At 41.8% G+C, this 21,219-nt stretch overlaps 1 long non-coding RNA gene across 2 annotated transcripts; it reads right to left on the minus strand.

Moving 5' to 3' along the window:
- Positions 1–558: 558 nt before the first annotated feature.
- LOC111259240 (uncharacterized) lies at positions 559–20,249 on the minus strand. Of its 2 annotated transcripts, none has more exons than XR_015310507.1 (3): positions 18,826–20,249; positions 6,510–6,729; positions 559–3,001 (listed from the first exon to the last, which is right to left on the minus strand). It is a non-coding gene; the product is annotated as an uncharacterized LOC111259240 (long non-coding RNA). The 2 variants fall into 2 exon arrangements; XR_015310506.1 differs by having other exon boundaries at positions 559–2,091; positions 18,826–20,247.
- Positions 20,250–21,219: the final 970 nt, after the last annotated feature.

The raw sequence follows: 21,219 nt of genomic DNA on the forward strand, positions 1-21,219 counted from the left end.
GATCGTATCGATAGTCTACTTCAAAGCAAAAACTGCCCACCACGCATACAGTCGCCACTGAGATACCATAAAGCGTACGTTTCTTATTGCGTTCAATAGAGCGCTCGTAGGTTAGCGGCCGGAAGTCGTCTGCTTTGCATATCGATACAGATGATCAGTGAAGTCATCGAATGGCCATGAATAGAGTGACGCAATAAGCGATGCGTCCGTCACAAACTCTACAAACGTTAACAAGCGGCAAAATGCAACGTCCGACACGAATTCGGCATTACATATATATTCTATTGTGTTCGATCCTTGACAATGTTTCTGTCAATAGACTGATTCCACATGCTCTTAGAGATCGAGCATTAACTTGCCGACAATAGCTCACATTGATAACGTTATATGTTGCTATATTTGCTTAAATCGGAAGGGTGTTAGGTTTTTTCGTGCTATCGTCTCGCTTTCAGAAGAAATATTCGCTTGACGAAGCCTCGGGTCAATTAGCAATACCTTTAAGCATAATAGTATTGCGTATTGTGATATTACCTATTCGAAAATTGTACGAAGCAAAAATTATAGACGGAAAAAAGAATCAGTATTTATTCAACCTTGGACGGCCTATCACACCTTACTTCGTGTTTAGAAATTTGTACGTTGATGATATCGATTCAAAGGCGCAATAATATATCGACTAACAATATTTCACTTATATAGTTATCGCAATACCATTGTAGTATACCATTACGAACAAGCATTTAACGGCGCTAGCATGGCAGCCACGTATGACATTAGAATATGGCTAATCAATCAACATATATCTCTACGATTATTTCAGATGACAAGCAACCTGCTGTTGGCTGGACAGCATGAACATTGACGATCGCAGCGCAACATCAGTTGACTACTTAAATTCATCGTGTGCCACAACCAATTAGATTCGTATGTAACCTCTCTCCACCCCCTCCCCACTCGTTACCCATTATTAGCCCCCATCGAACTTCATTTTGCCGATGAAGCTTCTCAGCAGTCATCTCTTGCCACGTGAATATCTCCAGTTCCAAGTCGCATATGTATTAGATAGTTGTGCTAAGCTACTCGTACTAGTAATGTCGTGCTAGCCAGCCTTTCTGGTAGTTGTTCGTTACCATCCTGTGACGATTTTCTCATTTTTTACGACCCATTTTTTTCCTCACCTAGCCCGTTACCTTTATTTTACGTTTTTTTTTTCGTTTCTCATATCAAAAAATTGATTCAACCGTGTCGCAGCTCCCCCTTAACCGTTGGTGTATTTCTTTGTACCGGTTGAACAGTATTGTGATAGCTTAATGTCACTGTTGTTTCAACGTTCCTATTACTGCTTTGTTGCGCTGGCGGCAATCGTATCTTTGGCGATCTTTTCCTATAACACCGATACATATCCAGTAGACAGATCCGTATTCAGCAGTGTCCCGCACGTGTGCCCCAGAGCCTTGGTCTAGCGACCCGCATTGTTGTTGATTGGTTTGCTCGTGCCGGTCCTATCGAGCCCATCACTCTGCTAACGTGACATGTGCTACGGCCGTTACATTGCAAGCGCTTAGTATGTGTATTTATGGATGTAAATATGAGCGCTCTTCTGGCTCACTGATCCGCTGCACGCTGGTCATATAAGAAAGATGTACTTTTCTTTCCCACGATTATTATCAACATAGCGCTTGTCATCTCATACCAGAATAGCAACAGCAGCAATGATTTGATTTTATGCATATGTGCATGTAAATTTAAGCGTGATTATCTATAAATATTTACTGTTAAATACCTATTTTTAGGGGCGATTCGAACTGCTCCTCACAGGTTAACTAATCTGGTCTCTGAGCAGTGTGGGGCTCTACCCAGGACGGTTGGACTCGATTCTGCTGAGATCGCATTTATCAGATCTATACTCGATCTCGCTAATTTTCCATCAGCGCGGCTCTGTAATAGTTAGCGTTGTCCAGCTGCTTGGTTTATTGACTAAGCGTAATAATAATTAGCCCCGGTTGCATGTACCTCCTCTTTCGTTCCGCCCTAAATAAAATAACGTTCCGACAGCAGACGCAGCAGCAGCAGCAACAGAACCAGCAGCAACTGCAAGCGAAACACTCCTTAAATAATATCCTCTAAAAATGGTTTGTCTAACTCGGATCTGGGCTAAGTACTACTAAATAGATGGATGTATTTTCGAATGTTACGTCCAATGATTCATTCTATTTCTTCTTGTGTTCTACATACACCCAGTATTTGAGGCACTATTTCAGACGGCTGCCTCCTGCCGGTACAAAAAAATTTTGTCTACGCCCGAATTCGAACTTCGACCATCGCTTCTCAAGATTCAGTAGACAGATACGTTACAGACATGCCTATTACGGGTATTGTTTCAAGCAAATAACACAACTACTTCTACTAAACTAATTTTTTATATTGACATATAGTACTGCTTTCGCCAAGAGACTGCTGCTAGCACCGCATAAATAATATAACTTCAAAGTTAACGAAGATCTACGGGGCCTGTTGGACGACAGGTGGACCGATGGATGGTTTCTGTAAACAGGACTCGAGAATAAATACGACAAATGCCCTGCAGCCAAAAGCAACAGGGGAGGCGGAAAAGAAAAGATAAGGGGAAAATAGAGATTAATGTGTTCACCGTTCGCCTTCATTTTCCCTACGACACAATACCATTTAGCAATGTTGTCTTGGTAACGACAGTAAAAGTTAGAGACGACGGTTAAAATGTGTCGCGTGACAGCACCTTCATGTTTTTCATCCTATTATTAACACCGATCGTTTTCCATTAACATCGATAATAGCTGTGACGTCCGTAAGGCGATCATCCTCATAGACACCCCAATGGTTTGCTACGGCCGACTGTGATACACGGACGTCGAAGGAGAACCGGCGAGGTTTAAAATGCCGCCAGTGACCCAGTGTGCAGCCATGCTACAGCAGTCGCTGTCGAGACGGCGGTAATTGCGATCGAATCATCATTTACCTATAACTTGACGAGTAGGCGGCGAACACAGGCAAGGACAGATAAATGAAAAACACAAACAGCTTAGTCATAGCTGGTGAGGAGCCGTTCCATCAGTTCCACTGTCTTAGAAAAATCCTGCTATCGACAACGAACAATAACAATTGGGTTGACCAGTCCAAACGAAACGGTGCGTTGTTATGGCTTTCAATAGGTTGTTATCCAAAAATGAGTTCCCTTCCTCCACTGAAAAGAGCCTGCTACTCAGGTGGGCATCACATTAGGCTTCATTAGCCGACATCATTCGACTTCACTGTAACGCGTTGTGCCTCACGGTGGCGTCCTTTAAATTGGTGGGTGGGTATTTAAATGGTTGACTAGCTGGCTGACCGGTCGATTGATTCCAACCGCTGACTCATCGTCGAATCGTGGTATTGGGAGGAGACGTGGTACTAGCCAGGGACGACTAACTGCGGGAAAAATAACAGTTGCTCTTACCCAGGCTTAAACTAGAACAACAGTGAAAAGCAACAATAACAGTAAACATCAGGACTATAACGATGCTCGAAAGTTGTTCGTTCGATTGAATGATCGCTAGCTCGTATTTTTGGAGGTCCAGTAGCGTAGTAGGCAGCGGTCGGTGAGCGCCAGTGCTCTTTGTTGTGGTCGATTCTCAGAAAACGAAGAGAAAGCAAAGGAAAAATATCAACGGAAGCTATATTGTAGTTTTTTTCTTATTTAAACGATACGCTTTCTTGAATAGTTTGGCTTGAAAAGCGATTTGTTCGTTCGTAGAGTCAAGCGATTTGCGCTGTCCCAGGCGCGGGCTCTGTAATACACTTCTATGCCATGGGTACAGTAGAATTTTGCTGGCAAGAAGGCCATGGGACTCTGGCTGTTTTGTCGCTGACGATGCTCGAATGTGCCGGTGGAGCAGTCAAGAACTGTGAAAGACCGGTTTAAAAAGAACGACTTGATTATGTCTGACTACGGACTATGTTTTTCCTTTCCTTTTCTAGACAGATACGAGCGAATACGAGGGATTGCTAGAACGGCTTGCAGCGTAATAAGCAGAAGTCGAAGTAGTTTTTGCTTCCGCAGTTGATTTTGATTTTCAGGTGCAGATGACCGAAAGACAGACAGATGCATAGCTCAGAGACTATCCACAGGGGGACCACCTGCTGCCATTAGTGAAGTAATGTCGTGAAGACTGAAGTCGTTACTTAACCAGCGGCAACAAGGCCGACAGCATCAGCGCCAACAACAAACAACGATAGCAACACAAAAGAACCTGCTGTCCTAACTAGGATCCTAGCTGTACAAATTCCTGCCATCTCAATACGACCGCGTTTCTGATTTTGTATTCTCTGTATGGACAACATGGTTTTGCGACTCGAGGGTGTAGATCGCAACTGCTGCTCGCCCTCTGCTGCTACCCGACAGGCATCAAGGAACGACGCAGAAAGGACAGAGATCCTCAAAGTCTACGTCTATTTCTATCACCAGCGTCGCCACACCAAGGCGCCAAAAAGTGGATGAAAGAAGCAGCAGCAGGGAAAAACACAGAATGAATCGCCGCACTTTAGATTTTCTTGGTGGGTTACCCTGCAAATAATGCTAGGCGGACAGAGTAAAAGGAATGACCGATCCTTAGGTAGCCGGCATTGCGGAGCGCAAGCTGTTCGTGATGCCGCCTGATTTCTATATTCAATAACCCACTACAGTAATTTGTTCCTCTGTTACACACGGTTTCTCCCCCGGTCAATGCATAAACGAGAAGAGGTACGTTATCTTCGTTCATTTCAGACGGCAAAAAACTAAGATCAGGTTGTCCTACCGAGGTACTCTTAGCAACAGAACATGGAAGAGAGGAACCTAGGGAGCTTGTGTGCCTTGTTTTTCCCAGGTCCCAGGCCTAATACTGGTGACTGGTTGTGTGCCAACATCAAGACCAAAGTGGTCTCTCATGTTGAACAGTAGTGATTTAGATCTACTATATACTCAGAAGAGGTTATGCGTCCTCCGAAAGTCTGGTCCGATCTTTATCGAATTTCTCATTTGCTTATCCTTAATATATAATATAAGATATAGGATATCTTAATTATATCCTATATAATATATACTAAATAATTATATGACTACGTAGTCATTAGTTTTTTGTTAACCAAATAGAAAGTATCTTGTCGTTAGCAAGAAATCGGATTTGCTAAATCGAAGACAAAAACCTTTCGGTGAGTTAATCTATGTAGCGTTGAGATACTCATTTGAACTTTCTGACGGTACATACGGAATACGGGAAAAGGACGACTATTAATATAGCAAGGAACTTCATTTACTGTTCACGGCCTATTTTTTCACCTAATACACTAAACTACGAAGAATTTTGCCCAAACGTGGAGCACTTAACATATGAAGAGGTTTTATCACGTATCTCTCCCCGACCAGTATAGCAACAAAGCATTGTCTATATTTACGTAGTATATCAGGGATGTATGAGGTCAAAAATTGAATTTCTATTCCCTGTATCACGCTCTCTTTCTTCTCGTTAGTTGAACCAGTTATTTTGTCGACCGCCTCATTTTGACACTGTCGCCGGCCAGGAGAAAATCAAATCAAGAGCTTGACGGAGACCAGGAGCAAAGAGGTTAGAAACAGACGGCCCGGATCACGTAGTCGACCCTTTGGTCCTTTTTGCCCGTTCCGCCCATCTGCGTGATGCCGATACGTCGACATTCACTATGGAAGCACATTGTAGTGTGCCTAAATCGTAGTCATGCTATAGAACGCTTGCAAATTACTCGATAATCTATGAGGTCTAACCTGTTTACCCTATTTTGCATGATATCACGGTGTTCGAAACGCCATCACTGCTCGCTAGTCAAAAGAACGTCCAGACACCAGTAAAAGCTTAATATAGAACGAAATCGTCTACGCCGAAGAACTATGTCGTTCGATCATAACTCGATATTTCATGCTTGCACTTATATACGTTTGATTCAATGGTGGTAAATAATTTATACCTTGATTTAAGCCAACAGCCACTACTATAAGGTGAGCAGGGTAAGTCGTAGGAATTCAACAGAATCTCTACGTGCAGGTTAAATAGAAAATTTTTCAAAAACAAAATCAGGTCGGGTTAGCTTCGTTTTAACTGCGCGTTACCGATATTTTTACATCCGAATTTTTGACTATAAAAAATACAGGACGGCACAATACAGAAAGCTGAATGTTAAACAAGGTCGCTACCCGCTGTCCGCGCCCTAACCTGTAACTCTATTTCACCTCGAATCGACCTAAATACCACTGCAATAGGTTAATTTTTGTTCGTTGTTGTTATGTCGTTAAATACAGTTTTCGATAATAAATAAATAAAATCGATTTCGCTAGAGCGAAATTTAATTTGAAAGGCAACTTTCACCCACGTGTCTGCGTGTGTGTATGTGTGTGTGTTTGTATAAGCCCCTTTGTCTGTAGATGCTGTGTGTTCTGCATTTCCTTTATTATTAGGTTGTTAGGTCCTTTGGAACTACTGTACCTTTTTTAGACCTTAACGAAAGCAACGAATGTTGCGATATTCTCGGGCGGAATCTTTACACTGGCCATCTTGGGAAGCACTTTATTAAGCGTTTGTCGTTTAGGTCCGACAGGCCGAAGTCACTTGTAACAGTAATCGATGTGTGTAGGAACCGATTCGCTATGTCCGAATTCGACAACATTCGTTTTTCGTTTGTTTCTGTCCCTTACCGTTCGCTTACCTGCAACGCAAACAACAAAATCACAATCATTCACTGAGAGTTCACAGAGAGATTATATATATACATATATATGTAAAATCGCACTACTAATTCATACGATTATTTAATAAAGCAAGGAACATGGCCACAATTATATAACAGTAGTACTGATGGTAACAATAACTAACTAAATAAACTGACGGACTTCTGATAGGACAGGCATCCGTTTGGTTGCTCGTAAATACGTGTTCGATTCTATTTTCAGCTTGTACATCTGTCCATAGCATTATTAAGTTGCCCGTCCTGCCATGTATATACAGCTCTGGCCTCGTCCGTGATGACAGCTCTTATCGTATGAATAAAGAACACGCCGTGACAGACAATACAACTTGCGTATGTATACACGCAAACAAACCTTACTTTCTTTCCTCATAGATTTCGGTGCATCACACAGATGCACTGAAACCTACGAGGAAACAGGACAGACAATTTAACGGCATTCGTCGATATCGTATCGGTAGAGAAAATAATTTACAAAGTTTCCATTGCATTTTATCTCCATGTTACCCACTGATGTTTGCGTTCAGTTTCGTACATATATCAGCGCCACTCAGGAGCACCACGCGAACAGATTTTACAGACAAAAGATCTTCGTATATTTCAAATAATGATATTAATACAATTACTGTGTAAAAATAGATACAGATACAACGTCCTCGAAGGTAGCAATGCAGAAGCTCGTCATGCATTCACATACATAGGTTACTATACACTGAAGTACAACTGATTTCACCTTCATTGTTTGTGTTTTGGTTTAGTATGAATTTGAGGAAATTTTCAAGTCAATCGGTGATTACGTTATGCTTTGTCGTATCACGATGAACTAACGCGTTGAAAAGAATCGCATTCAATCAGATAACTGTATATAAACGATGTAGAATCTTCGTAGAAGTGTTCGCTTGGCTGTAATCTCAGGTTCATTTGCAAATAATGGGTATTTCAATTGCAGAAGTGTCTAGATAAAACGCGTAGGTTTTCTGACTACTGCAGATATTTAAAATTATCAATGTTTTCATTAATAATTATAATACACTGCTGATAATGATTGGCCAAAAATTTACTACGCATTATTGGTCGATCGATTGTTTTTAAAGCCTGCAGAGTCATTGTCTTCACTGCCGTAGATTAGTCTGGGTATTCCATAAAGCCTCTTCGCCCAACCCATATGTTCTCGTAAAGATGTGCTGCTATGACAGCACATGATCGTAGGAGATGCTTCTTTTTTTTTGGATCACCCCGTATTGCCTAGGCAAAAGCTCGCTGAATGCAGTACGCGAACAGCGGAATAGCTTACGATTGATAATGCTAGACGCATGTATTTGTTACAAGTGATTCCGCTGTTCGTATTGAATTCTAGCCAATAAATTATACTTCAGTATTATTTTTCTCGTCTGTTTAAGGCTGATATATTATTATAGAGGGGTGTACGATAGACACACATCGTGCTGAGTAACTTTTAATCTATACTGAAATTATCTTTTTATTATGTCACTGTTTATGTGAACATTTTGAAAATTACCGCCACTGAACGAATAACGCACGGAAATTCGCGGAAAATAACAGTGAGATGTTTTTTTACATTGTCTGACTAATTAGTACATCACCAGTTATGAATATGTCCCCTATACTTAATATCAGATCAACATCGATTAGCTGTCGGTAAGAGAACAAAGAAACAAAATATTTAAAATTTTGAAAGAGGAACAAGCTGAATCTTTAACTAAATGCGACACAGTATAACGAGACTCAACCTGTTTTTGGTCAGTCTTTGGAGGGTTAGTATCAGTTCGTTTCTGCAAATAGATTTAGCTTCGATGTTGAATAGAGAACCTCTTATCCCGTTATCCTTCGAAATGCTTTGTATCTAAGCGACGTCGTAACGACGCCTATTTATATATATATACAAACGGGCGCACTATTCGCTGTTATTGCAGTTGGTTCTATTTGACGAGTCGTCGCCCACTATCACTTAGTCTAGGTCAGTTGCATTCATGCTGAAAACATCTGATATATTTGCGCTGTACTGAGATACAACAAAGTAAATACTAGAACGATGCCAGCATGCCTCTTCTTTCGTGATAACCCCTATATTCGGCATATCCCATCATGAGCAGATGTCGTAGATTCCCGGTGGAACTGTTCCTGCTACGGTTACGTAGTCATCGCTATCGTTGACAAAATCGCTGTCCCCTGGCTGACTAAGTTCGTGTACCCTTCTTGCTATCATTCCGTGCAGGTGCGGCCGCATTTTCCCGAGCTGCCTTTGCTATTTTCTAGCGCATTCTGATCTATCGCCAGAGGCGCGTAGGCGGCGGGCGACGTCGTATACCGAGTGTAGCAACAAATCGCTTCGGCGTCAAACAGCGCATCGCATTTACGCGATGTCACTGTTCTTTGCCGCCATATTGCAGCGTACTCTAACGTGCCAAGAGCGCGATCAGTTAGTGGTTTCCGGTGTAGTTAATTTGCTACCTTCGGGCTGTTTTCCTTTTCCTTGATTTTAAATTTGTTTTCTATCTTGGTTTTGTTGCTTGCTGTTCCAGACCCTTATTTTCTTTCTATTTATTTTTCTTTTTCACTCTTCCATTGTCTCACGTCCTATCGCGCTTTTGTGTTAGTGTCCACCAGCTTCTAATCGTCTGGTCATCTGCTCCTCCGGAAATACTGTCCCGCCTGTAGCCGATCCACTGCCCATAGCTCTATCAGTCGTCTGCCTGACTGTGGTACATCGCTCAGATGTGGTACCGCACAGCTGCCCTAGGGCTAACGTGGTACGTTTGAGTGAGCTAGTTTTGCTGCAGAAGCATTGCTACCGCTTCTGCTGATGGCGTTCCGAGGTGTATTGTCATGTGACGGAATATCTGGTACAGACAGCTAAGATGTGCGCGGCCCTGCCGAAAAGAACGATGCCAGGCAGAGATGTCCGCATGATGAGATGGTGCGGTACAGCTTTGACTACATTGCATCTCCCGATGCTTAGTGTGTTATCAGTTACGTCTTTGTGCAATGTTGAATCATCGCCTACGTTCGTTGTGTTTGTGGACAAGCTCCTGAACGCAGGTGACGAATAAAGAAGTTTAAGCGAATAAAGCAGGAACAAGACAACACGAGTTTGTTCCATTGATTAAGCACAACATAGCAAGAACTTGTCAGCGTGCGTGAGAATCGGACGATGTGATGTGTTTTGTTTGACAAGAACGGGTTCAACCCGACCCAACAGTATGCGTCACGGTTTTTTTTATACACAGCTGTTGCTGACCACGAAAGATGAGACTCAAAGCCAAGCGAGTAGGGCGAAAGTATGGCCTACTTTCGGGTAAAGGTCTACGATAGCTTTGGCCGCTGTTTCCGCCACCCCTCTTGAGCACAGGAGGAGACAGTCGTTACGAAACGTCAACAGTGTCGATTAAAGAGACTTCACCAGACAGTCGGAAATCGACTGGAGAAAGCAGCTTATTGGGCTGATTGCAGCGCCTGACTATGGTCCTAGAGACTATAGTGAAAATAGTTCTCCCGGTCAGCCGTCTTGAATCGCCGATTGAATAGTGGATGGTGGTCATAGGTTCATCATTCAGTCGTAAGTTAGCCTGGTGCAAAGGATCTTCATCCGACAGAAACTGTTCGACGGCGCATTGAAGACAGTACACCGGAAGTGTAAGAACGGTCAAGAGGAAATCCTGCCAACATAGAAGTATCGTAAAGGGCGGGTGCTGTTGCGATTGTATGGGAGCCGATGCGCGCAAATACCTGGTGTTATCATCATATCCGGGCTTGTCTGCAAAGATTATAAACGAATGGTCATAACGATCACGACAATGGAAATTAAAAACACGCACACAGATGCCAGTAATGAAGAAACTCCCCTTTTTAGACCAAGAAAGCGCGAATTAAGGTTTAATCGCGAAGTCTGCCTTCCTTAATAGCGACCTGTTCATGACAATGACATAGTGAGCGCCTTAACAGCCATCGCATAATATGACTATGCTTTCCAGTATTATGGCATTGGTTTTCCTTAAAAAGTCATCCGGAGAATAAGGCACAAAACAATAAATTTTTCTGCTTTAAAATGGCTCTGATCTTTGATCAACACCATGCAAAAGTGGCCATCTTTTTTCTCTAAAAAGATCAACTAAATTCTTGAAAATAAAAACCAAAGAGGCAGAAAATAGATAGTGACGACAGACGTATAGCACATAATCACCAACTGGAACTTCGCAAGCTGTTAGCGATAGCAGTAGAACACAGCCGAAATTGGCTGAAAATCCCTGGTAGCTATAACGAATACAATCGGCGATTCTGCCAAAGATAATTACCGGTTACCTAATTTGTATCAATCAATTAGTATAACCTAATAAACAATTTTATCCGTTATCGAATAAATGTATTAGTAATCTCACTAATATCTCGTAATACATATACGGTACTCGACAGTGTGTTAGTACTCAAAAGAACCTTATCTATTGACATTGATTACAATATATTGTATCTAACAAATTTCAGATAATCATCTATGTAAGATGGGCCTGGATTCGATCCAGTGAGCTCACGAATATTTTTGTCACCGTCTGGCACCGTCTCTAGGCGTTATGCGTGCAATATATGGGTTAGCAGTGGTATGAGAATACCATTGCAGTTCATTCAACAGCTTGAACCCACTATAAACAAAGCTACTATTGTTATCACGTTCAATAGGAGCGCCTAGCTTGGTTAGTTTTTCCTTGCTTCAGCCCTTTTCTTCTGATTCGCGTCAAGATGTTTACTACATTACAGTGATGCTTTCCTGTGTTTTTTTTTTGCTTCGCTTCTTACAGATCCTTTCGAGCTTTCACACGTCTGTTTCTGCTTCTGCGTTTTTTTCCAGTAATTGTCGTCGTCGTTGTCGGTTTTTCGGGACTCCAGCTGTCTTCTACTTTTCGCAAATGAGTTTTTACGTCATTGTTTTGCTGACTGTTGATAATGGTGACCGTTGGCGACGCCAGCAACAGGCGACTTTCACTGTTCCCCATCGCTTTTCGTTCGACACGCCACTTTCTGTCGACCCCGGTCAGAGCTGCGAAGTTCCGTCAGCGCTTCGCGCTTCCGAGTTACTGTTCATCTCTTCAACCATTGTTCCTAATTTTTTTCGTCGCTGCCATCGGCATAATTTTGTTGGTCTTTTCTCGCTATGGCACCCAAATAAGAGAGACTTCAGAGACGACTAGTAGCTGTGACCGGTGCGGACGCTGCTACCGACTGTTAAACTGGCGTAAGCACCAACGTACAAAGCGCATCTATGATATATATATATATATATACACGCAGAGGTCCGCCAAAAGTCCGTTAAAAAGTTCTAGGCTTATTGTTGAGGCTTGTTAAGTTGTTAAAGCTGTGTAAGGTGCCGCCAACTACACCAGGTTCACCTGAATTGCACTTCCGTTAACTCTTGAGTTTACCAGATTTAATATTTAGTAAGAAAACAATGTTGATATAATAATGGAGCAGATTTCGTCATGCCTTCCTTACGTTGGCTGCGAGTGGTCTGGGGGGCTAGTCGCTTCCGTTTCACGTTCGAATTCGTCAATTCGCCCGGCTCTCTCGTACGAAAACTTTTTTTCTTCTTCTTCTTGGTATTTTCAAACTGGCTTGTGCACCCTCCCAGCAAAAGCATGCAGGCTGCAGAGATTTGGAGCGGACGACAGTCACGAAAGCTGTCTAATGACATAAATCACGGCTCGCCCACCGATCGATTGTCTATATCCCGGTTTTAGCTAGCTGACCAACTGGACTAGCGAATCTACCTATTCTGCCACTAGTGTTTCCTACCGGCCGCTCGCAACAAGAGCACGATGATGACATTTGCCCTTCCTTATATAAATGGCCATCTGTCAAAAAGGAAGGCTCTGCTATGACCAATGGCAACGGGGCCAACAGCAATCAATCATTTCACGGTTTGGCAAAATCTGCCCACTTTTATACTGCACGGTTATGTTATTAATATGTGACAAACGAGTCGTGATCCCGTGTAGCTACCGCATAATCGTTCATATTGATGAATTATAGAAGAAAAAATCGGCTGGCCCTTATCGAGTGCATGACCATCAATAGTAAAATAGTCGCACTATTGTTGTTGGAAACGCTCGTGGCTATCCCTTGAATGCCGTTCAAGAACGCTGCATTAAACTCCGTCAGCGTTAATGAGAAAGAAGTGTGTTCTACAATCATGTTTGCTCAATCAATCAAAATAAAAAAAAAAAGCATGAAAACCTAATTTTAGGTATAGAAGGATGCATTGCATATCGATTCAGTTCATCGCGAGTTTTCGATTGGCGCGACCCCGTATATACATTCCCCTGTAAAAAAGGATACCGTCCGCTCAGGAGAACAAATACTGGCCACAGGTTTGCACCAAAAAATAGCCTACGTCAACATCGTCATCGTTCGCACGCATACACGATTCTACCAAATTCCGGTTTGAAAATTGGCGATTTAAAAAACGAGTCCCGTTATCAGATGGAGATTTTCAGCAATAATGAACATGTAAATGGATTACTCTCACAACTACAAATATATATAATAAATGACCTTTTTAAATCAAGCACTGTCACTATTAGTGCCAGATGCATAATGTACTGTCAAAACATCGAAAAGAAAACGTAATTGAATTATATTATAGTCGAAGGCGGGTGTACAATGACTTTGTGGTCAAATTAATCTCGACGACTTAGCACAACATAGGTAACTACATTTGATGTCCTTGGCCGGCCAGTCATCGCACGGGGTCCAGTACCTATTCTTCAACAAACGCTGGCTTTCGCAATAGTTACGGTCACGTTTTCTCACCTGCTATTACAACTTAAACCCTACAGCAACAGGAAGCGAATGATAAACTTAATGTATATTTCTGACGGTATCTTATGTACAATGGTATTTGTCATTCAGTTGCGTAGATCACAGCGTTTACTAGATAATAGTAAGCAAATCGTAAGACAGTAACAACAACCCGCAAATTTAGTTTTCCAAAAAAGTATACACGTTACACTATACGTACGTTAATGAAAATGCTAGAATAATGCCAAGCGGGACGAAATAGACGCTCGGTGACAACGCAATACCCCGTAAGGTAATCCCTCTAGAAATCGTTTCTAAGCCATACTTTCTATTTTTGAAATAGTTACATCTTAGCATTTCTATTGCAGCGTTGGTTGACGTCAAACCAGATCGTAGTTATTTGGGCACGAGGTCGCTTAGACCCAATTCTTGGGACAAATTCGACTCGTTTGTTTATGCTTGATCACACCCCACTATTATGGTCTTTTCGTGGGCATTTAGAAGCCTGTTGTAACGAACATTTGCCTACTCAGTCTATTCTATCTGCTGTTACATAGCTTTAGCTTAGACCGACGTCGAAAACAGAAAAGCCAGCGGTCCCATGCCAGATTGCAAAGCTAAACGCACAAGCCAAGACACTCAACAACTGGCAGCCTCGTCACAGCGTTACGCCATCTGATATCAAATAATTCATCAGCTGAAGCGACATGACACAACAGACCACAAAACGTAATAATATATAACAATAGAATGACCGCAAACGCAGACTACTTGCTAGCCATCACTTCCTGTTGACGATATTGTCTAGAAATCGGCTTTGTTTTTTTTTTTTTTCATAAAAGTATTGCCAATTGTGTAGACGACGAAAGTGAAAAGCAAAAGGAGAAACAATTCTTTTCAATTTGAGCGATTTGGCAAACTTATTAGCTTTGCTACACGAGTCGAGCTGAAACTGAAAGCGACCGTTCATTTAAAACATGGTTAGTCGTAGAGACCATAGGCGGAGGAATTGCTGTATCGTTTTAACAGTTTCATTTTGCCCGTGAAAACAATGCAATAAAGTTACTCGTTGCCTAGCTACTTGCCCTAAGAATCTCGTATCTAGGCATCTAGTCTCACCATATCATTATATTTGTAATGCCGTTGAGAATAGTAATTGCTTATAATCAAGAGGAGAGGGCAAAATCGAGTGAAACAAGAGTGGAGATTTCGCCCATTCATTCGTGGGCCAACGGACCAGATGTGGGAGGATACCGAATAGGCCAAACGAGTTTGCTGCGTTATTCAATGCTGCACATTTTTCGCTGAAATACGGAGAGTGAAATATGGAGGAGCAAGGCCAGCGATCAGAATTAGCGATAGAACAGCGTTACCCCCTCACAAGAACAACGTTAGAACGACAAAATTTGACGGATCCCAGCAATATTATATTACGGGATTTTTCGATTACAGTGGCAATGCAAGTTCGACAGAATAACTGCAAAAAAAAAACGAACGAGCTTGCCGCATCTTTTCATTATCTATATATCTCAATGGTAGGCATTGCCGGCAAGCAGAAACGCTTTGCGAATTATATGCAGCATTATATGAAATTCCTTTTTTTTTTTTAATTTTAATAATTTTCCTGGAATGGCCTGGGATAGTCTACCATATTAGAATTACAAGGTGCTGTAAGGCTGACGAAAGCAAAGAAAGGATGGGGACTTAATTACTGTTTTTATGCACGATTATTGGTTTCAGTATAATAATTATAATCTGCTCAAGGCAAACTAAGACGTGCAGTACATGCACGCATGGATTATCATTAAATAGTGTTAGTGACTGTTTTAAAAACAACTATTTGCAACAAAACTAAAAAAACTCTTATCGGCCGAATAATTGGATAGTAGTTTGAGGATACTGAATTCAATCAATCTATCAAGACTGATTGAATTCAGTACAACAAACCCGTAAAAGCATACACAATTGGGTATGCTCTCCACGGGGCTATGAGAAACGTATTTAGATATACCACATATAACAACTTTCTTTGATTACAAAAGTAGTAATACGAAAAATAAGTAGTAATAACAACCATCATCATTATCGTTATTCTGATGGGCACTAAAATTGTTTAAAATAACTTCAGTAAGCCATATAGCGTGACAACGAATCCGTGAATGTGTCCTCGTTAACAACGTTGTCCACTTTTTTAATAGAACGACCGTAAAATCTCGAATGAAAATATCGTAAAGACCAGCAGCGGTATAATGGTCGCAAAAAGCAAGTTCTGCTAAGTAAAATTGACTTTTGCGGACTTTTGTTGCTTTAGCAGTGATACAGGCCACGATGCAACAGAATCTCGTCTATTCGCGTAGAATCCCACTGCCATGTTTACCCTGTTGTTGATTTACCCATGTTCACGCTCTAACACATTCCCGCAGCATGATTCGCTCTGAGATAGGCCGTGCTATGTATACAGGATAAGAAAATTCACATAATACGTCTTAATCTACCGACAAAGACATTACCTTATGCAGAGAAATTAGGGATTGTCTAAAGCACTACATCATGTATCACATAAAAACAGATGTAGACAATACACTTCATTGTCGTTGAGTGCTTTTTGCCCTCGCGTAGCTTCGAGCAGTTACATTGTTCAGTCAACTGTGGATCTTGTCACCCCCTTTCTATCAGCGCAGAGACCACACTTCTAATAGCAGTACGGTCCAATTATGTAACCCAATGGCCGAATTCGCACATGAGCTCATGTATACGCTAAATATATAATACAGTATAGATAGAAGAACTCGTTAGTTGATCAGTCAGTCAGCTAACCAAATGTGTATCACACAATCAGGGAGCAACAAGAATCGATGCCACCCGACTCGATCTGTCGAAGCCTGCGTCTTTTCTGCTTAAGGCTCACTTGCGACTGCAACTAGGTCAGTCGCAATTATTGATCGGCGTTTTCTTCATTTTAAATACACAACAGCAACAACAATTGTTATATATGGTTAATATATGATCAATAGCCTACTTTTGTTATTGTTATTATTGTGTTTTCTGCTATTGTTGTTGCTGTTGCTACTCCTACTGCTTCCTGAAGTCAGTAGTATAGGTATCATTGTGCCAGTAGGAACTGGCAACGCAGGAGAAACTAGTAGTCAGCGTGCAATGCATTGTATTGTGTTCATTATTGTGTATCGATACCGTTTGTGTAGGCAGGTACTAGCTGTATACATAGAAAGCGACACGAAAAGCTTCTGTATGAACGGTTCTAACAACAGAGACCTCATCATTAGCAGAAGCGGCGAGACACCGACTTCTTTCGAGGCCTCACTTTTACTACCACTACTGTCGTTGTGTTAGGGACGGCTACCCTTAAGCAGCGCTAACGTTAGCGTTGGCGTTAGCGTGCCCTTCGAGGACCGCAGCCCGACCCAACTCGGCCAATGATAAACGGTCGCTACCGTCTCCAGGCTGAACGGACACTTGTTGCGTTCACTTCAACCATCCATGCCAGCTGTTCGGTATCGAATAGTTTGTCGCTATGATATCCTTTTTTGCTCAACAACATCAACAATACGCTAACAAGACAAGTACTGCCAACATCGGAGGCATCAACTGCAGTAACAATAGACTTAGCAACAATACAACATTAGCACACGAAGCGGCCGCACTAAAAAAGCAATGGACGGCAATAGCAGCAATTATGCAGTCTTTGCCATTACATATATCATAATGTGGACAGATTGACCAACTAACCAAGACATACGCGGGCAGATGGTCAGATTTATGAGCATACCACCTTGACGCGATTGGTCATTCAAAGATTTGATGAATTCGAGTCGACAGCAAGAAGGATGAAGCTAACAACAATAATTCCCTCAACAGCAGCGACGGGAGCAATGATAACCATTTTAGGAACAAAAATAGTACAAGTATCGACACTGGTCGCACAAAGGATAGCGGCCACAGAGGAAAAAGGGGACCAATGTAAAGCGCGTAATTTTTTTTATTTCAAAGTGCTTTGCTCTTCGACGCTTCCGCTGCCCACACCGCCATGGCTAGTCTCCGTTTGTTCGCCTTCGTTTAGACGCGTGCGTGCGTCCGTCCGTCCGTCCGTCTCTTTATCTCTCGGTTGCGTGTGAAGCTCTGCGTGCATGTGTGTGTATTTGTGTGTCTGTGTGAAGATATTGCGTTTTCAAGCCATCGCGCTTACATGGTTGCTCCTGCCACTGTTGCTTAAACCATAGCCCCCTGTTGTCGCTGTACTATTATACTAATACTAAAGGATTAGTGCAGTGAGGCATTGGCTATTGCAGCTTTACAGATCGCGGGGGTAAACCGCTCCCCAAACTATCACAGCTAATTGCTGTTATACCATTGACGACTATCAGGCGGTGGAGTTCGTGCTACTATTAGTGTTCCCGCATCCCCATCGCAAAATAACGTCACAACCCTTTTCCAACGTAACGCAATTATCGTTTTGACAACGAAGAGGCAGAATACAACGCCAGCAGCAGCAAAGGCCAAGTGCGTGCTGTTGACTCGTCGCCAGTCAGCCTCTAATCTGCCGCATTTATCGTGTGCCGCTATGGTAAGTCCGCCTCTAGATCTTCGCTTGCCTACGATTCATAAACTGGGTTACTACGAAAATGGAATCAGATCAGACAATGCGCCACGTGCAAACTGTGTGAAATGCGCTTTATTATTCGTATTAGCACGCTACATTGGCTGTGTAATATAAATTAAAAATGTAGAAAAATTGCGCATTAGATATTTTTTCAACTCTGCGGTCCTCCGGTAGATCTTATCGTATTTACCGGTTCAGTAATAATTTTTCGGCATCAGCCATCGGAAAAACGCAATGCTTCCAAACCGTTACCTTTGCCTGACCCATATATGCGCGTACATGGGCTATACCAATTCATAAACGTATCTTCTATAGCAGATCGGGGCAGTGTCATAATGCGTCGTATGTTAAGTTTTGTTTATTTCAATTTACGGGGTTCTCAAACATAAAAATAGTTGCCATCTAATTATAACTATTTAACTTTTTTTATTTTTGAAACAGCCCCAGTGTTATCGGACCATTTTACAATGACACTTCGGTCAATGATCCTTAGCATCCAATCGGGCTACAAATATAGAAATCACCAACACAGACGATCTGTATTCGTATGGATTCAATAGCAGCTAAAAAATGATAGATAGTTACGCAAACATTGAAAGTATTACGATAAAAGCAAAAGTGTCGTCTCTTACCACAGAGCTACTCAACGTTACCCGAACATGTCTTTTTCCATTGGCTTTGTGCAGTTCGTATTTACGATGGTTACTCGAACATTGTTGCAAACAGAATTCGAGTGCTTTCTGTCTATATGGCCCAGAGATAGCAGACACCTGATTCGTATACTAGTTAATATCGTTGTCTCAAATCGATCATTGCTGTCATAGATACTATGCAAGTTAAATTCAATAGAATCAATTCGTATTTACGACGTATCGGACGAGGCTAAATGTAGTATACAACCGAATCCGTGCGGTGTTTGTTATGCTACCAATAGCATATCGGGTATGAAGCTATTGTCTATGCGTCCGAACAGCATGATCATTGAAAACCCAAGTGCCGAAGCTATGACAGTTCACCCGCAGGGAATTTTCGAGAGCATTTATTAGATATACAGATGCGTGAAGATACGATTTTATCGCCTGTAAATATTACCGTAGCACGAATAAAGGCTGTTGAGTTGAACCACTCGTCGACCTCGTAAAACAACTGGCATTTGATTGCAATTTATCATACGCTATGTCGCGGGGATGGAGGATGGACAAGGGTTGAATGTCAAGGTCATTCCCAGTATACAACGGCCAATGAATTGGAGCGTTATTGCAGTTCGCCGGCGGGTAATTTTGTCTCTGATTTATATATAAGCTTTCTGTACATGGGTAGAGCAACTGATGGGGTGACTAGGATAATGCCGAACAAAGAGGGACGATCAGGCAAGATATGGAAACTTTTCGACTGCGAAGTGATAACGCTTGACAGCAACTGGAAGGGTGCTCAGGGGAAGAGTTGAGGTAAGTAAAGGGAGAGGGAAGAAATTTAAATTAACCGTACCACGTCTACAGGCTGTGCTGAACGAAGCGTTTACATGCATAAACGAAGGTATTTGACTAGCTAAAGCTAGGCTGACTGCTTGTACAGAAGGCTAGATCGGGTTTAGAAGTCTAAGAATAATAAATTATACATTATATAGCTATTAGATGAAATTATTACAGCAAACTATCTTCTAATAAATATGTTTTTAAATCTTAATTTGAAAGTGTTAACAGATCAGGTTATCAAAACAAAAAGGCTACCTTTATTCTAAAGAATGAAGCGTTGATAAATTGCGAACGCAATATTATTACCGTTATTGTCGCCATTATCATTTGAGCGTTATTATATATCATTAGTGGCGTGACGACACATCGCGTAACACCTTGCTGCAGTATATCTTGCGTCGCTCTGCTGATGGGGTACTTTTTGTAAAATGACCCACTAAAGTCTGCCGGCGTTGCGATAACTAGATGACGGTCTAGGTAACTCATCGGTTGGATGAGCTCTATATGAACTAATCATAGCTAGAGTTAGTCCCAAAGTTTTTTTAATACTTCACTGAAACGCGTATAAACAAGGCGCTAATGTAAAATAGAGCAAAGGAAACCTAGAAGCACGACTAACAACTGGTATTGACGTTGATTGACGTAAACGATACACTATAATATTTGTGAAATATTTTGGCGTAACAACACATTAATAATGTTTCCTTCGGTTTGCTCGCAATTCCTGCGAAGCCTTCAAATGTGGAAGTGATTCAAAGGGGTTAAGTCCTATGGTATAGACTCGACTCTCCCCAGTGGTTCTCTCCTTTTGTTAATCTCGATAAATGGACACGATTTACCTGCGGAGAATGCATATACGAAGTGTGTTGTTGCTCTGTTTGATTTAGAGTATTGACTAATGTAATTCATCCACATCGAGTTGCCTTTCAACTTGCGCGCGATTTCCATCAATCTTCATTGTGAGTATCTTATTGGTGTTTTTCGTTCGCCTGTCGTTTCATCACCTATCCTAGTACTATCAAGTATGCATTTTTTCGTTTTATCATATGCTGTTGCACTCTGCTTAGATTCTCCAACAGAAACCTATTTGTAGTGGTTGTGATCAAGGGCAACAGAAGTATAAGCATAGATATATATGTATGTACATATAACAATCGTCCAACTTTGAACAAAGCAATGCAATTCTTCCCCATCAAATCGGAAACGGGGTACGATCTGCTATGAGTTATCGTTCCGCGACCGACCGACCGACCGCCCGCGCGCCCGAGCCAGATTACCGAACCGCATTATTGTGAGATAGCGTATCCCATTATTGGATTTTGGCGGTAACCAAAACCATGCAGTTTTATAGGAGGGACAGTTTCGTATATTCGAATAGGCCAGTGTTTCATACAACAGTTTAGAAATTTCAGTCGATTAGTACCATTTAAGTAGCGGTAATAATAACAGTAATTTTTACTTGTGCACAGAGCGTACAACATTGCTGTCGACCTGACTGCGCCCAATGTTTTTATAACAAAACGCTGTCTGCATACGAAAATAAAGCTAATC

The sequence above is a fragment of the Varroa jacobsoni genome, unplaced genomic scaffold, assembly GCF_002532875.2.
Source record: "Varroa jacobsoni isolate VJ856 unplaced genomic scaffold, vjacob_1.0 scaffold_32, whole genome shotgun sequence".
Lineage (NCBI taxonomy): Eukaryota > Metazoa > Arthropoda > Arachnida > Mesostigmata > Varroidae > Varroa > Varroa jacobsoni.